Source organism: Parus major, chromosome 18 (assembly GCF_001522545.3).
Source record: "Parus major isolate Abel chromosome 18, Parus_major1.1, whole genome shotgun sequence".
In the NCBI taxonomy this organism is placed as follows: domain Eukaryota; kingdom Metazoa; phylum Chordata; class Aves; order Passeriformes; family Paridae; genus Parus; species Parus major.
The window spans coordinates 803,789-805,280 of record NC_031786.1 but is presented as its reverse complement, the minus strand read 5'-3'; positions in this window follow the sequence as shown (position 1 = coordinate 805,280).

Genomic DNA, 1,492 nt, shown 5'->3' with positions numbered 1-1,492 from the left:
CCAGCACCTCTCCAGTCTCACCTGCCTGGTCTCCAGGTGCAGGGAGCCCTGCTGTGCTCCCACAGAAACACTTCCAGAGGATCCCAGTCTGGCCTCTCCAAGCCAGAGCTCCCATGGGATTCACCCTCTCCTGTTTATTGCCCCTTTCCCAGCGCTGCTGGCCGGGATTCCCTGCGGCCAAAGCTCCCTGTCGGGGCAGATGTGGTGCCAGGGCTGCCCTCAGGAGCCCCCCTTCCACACAAAATCAACCCTGCAGCCCCAGGTTCCAGGCAGAATAACAGAATAAATTATCCCCTTGTTCCCAGGGAATCCAGGGAGGGGAAACATCACGTCAGGTGAGGCCCAGTGAGTGATGCCCTAAGCCCAAAATGAAGGATTATCTTCCAGAAACACACTTGGGCACATTCTCCCACCTGTCACTCTTTTTAATGAAAAATCCTCCTATCTCAGGCTCTGTCAGTGTCCTTTGTTTTGCCTTATTCAGCCATCTAATTCTAATTCCACTTTTGGGCAGGAAGAAATAAAGACACGGAAAGAAGAATGTTACTCATAAATATCATGAGAGATCCTATCTTCCAATTTCATTAGTTAAACTCACAGGTCACCAGATGAGTCAGTTGGATGCACAGCTCTGTTCTGGGAGCCAAAAGGCCACCGGGCCACCTTTCCTGAGGCTTTGGGGCAGGTGTGCAGGTGAGCACGACCCTTCCCCAGGGCAGCAGGGTTGGCACAGCCACACCCGGGGCTGCTTCGGGCATTCAGGGGCCAACAACGAGCTTTGTTTTAACACTTCAGTCGGGGGAGCTTTGCTGCCTAAAGACAGTAGGTAAAATATTTATTAGTGTGAATATCTATTTTTAACCCAGTCTGATTTCAGTTGTATTATTTATGCATGTGCAGCACACAGATTTCCTTCCCTGCTTCCCAGCAAGTGCGGCTGGGGCTGGGAATGGGAGCCTGGGGAGGACGGGATGGGGAGGGAGGCGAGAAGGGGGCGGGTGCTGCTCTGTGCCAAACCCAATGCGCATCAAAACACGATTCATGAGATTGATTCCCCGTCTGCTGCAGCCTCCCGGTGACCTGCTCTGCCAGACGGAGCAGACGCGGCTATTCCCGGCTATTCCCGGCTATTCCCGGCTCTCCTGCTCGCTGCAGGGGAGGAATCCTGTCCTGAACCTGTCCTGAACCTGTCCTGAACCTGTCCTGAACCTGTCCTGAACCTGTCCTGAACCTGCCAGGAGGGTTTGGTGCTGCACCTGCCTCCCCCTGCCCAGCTGCTCCCACACCAGGGCAGCAGCTCCGGCTTTCCCAGCGCAGGAACAGAAAACTGAGGCTTTCCCTGCCCAGAGAACCAGTCTGAGAATCACAGAATCCTCAGAGACCGAGTCCAGCCATTCCCCAGCACCGCCCCATGTCCCCAAGTGCCACATCCACAAGGCCTTTAAATCCCCCCAGGGATGGGGACTCCCCCCCTGCCCTGGGCTGGACCTTT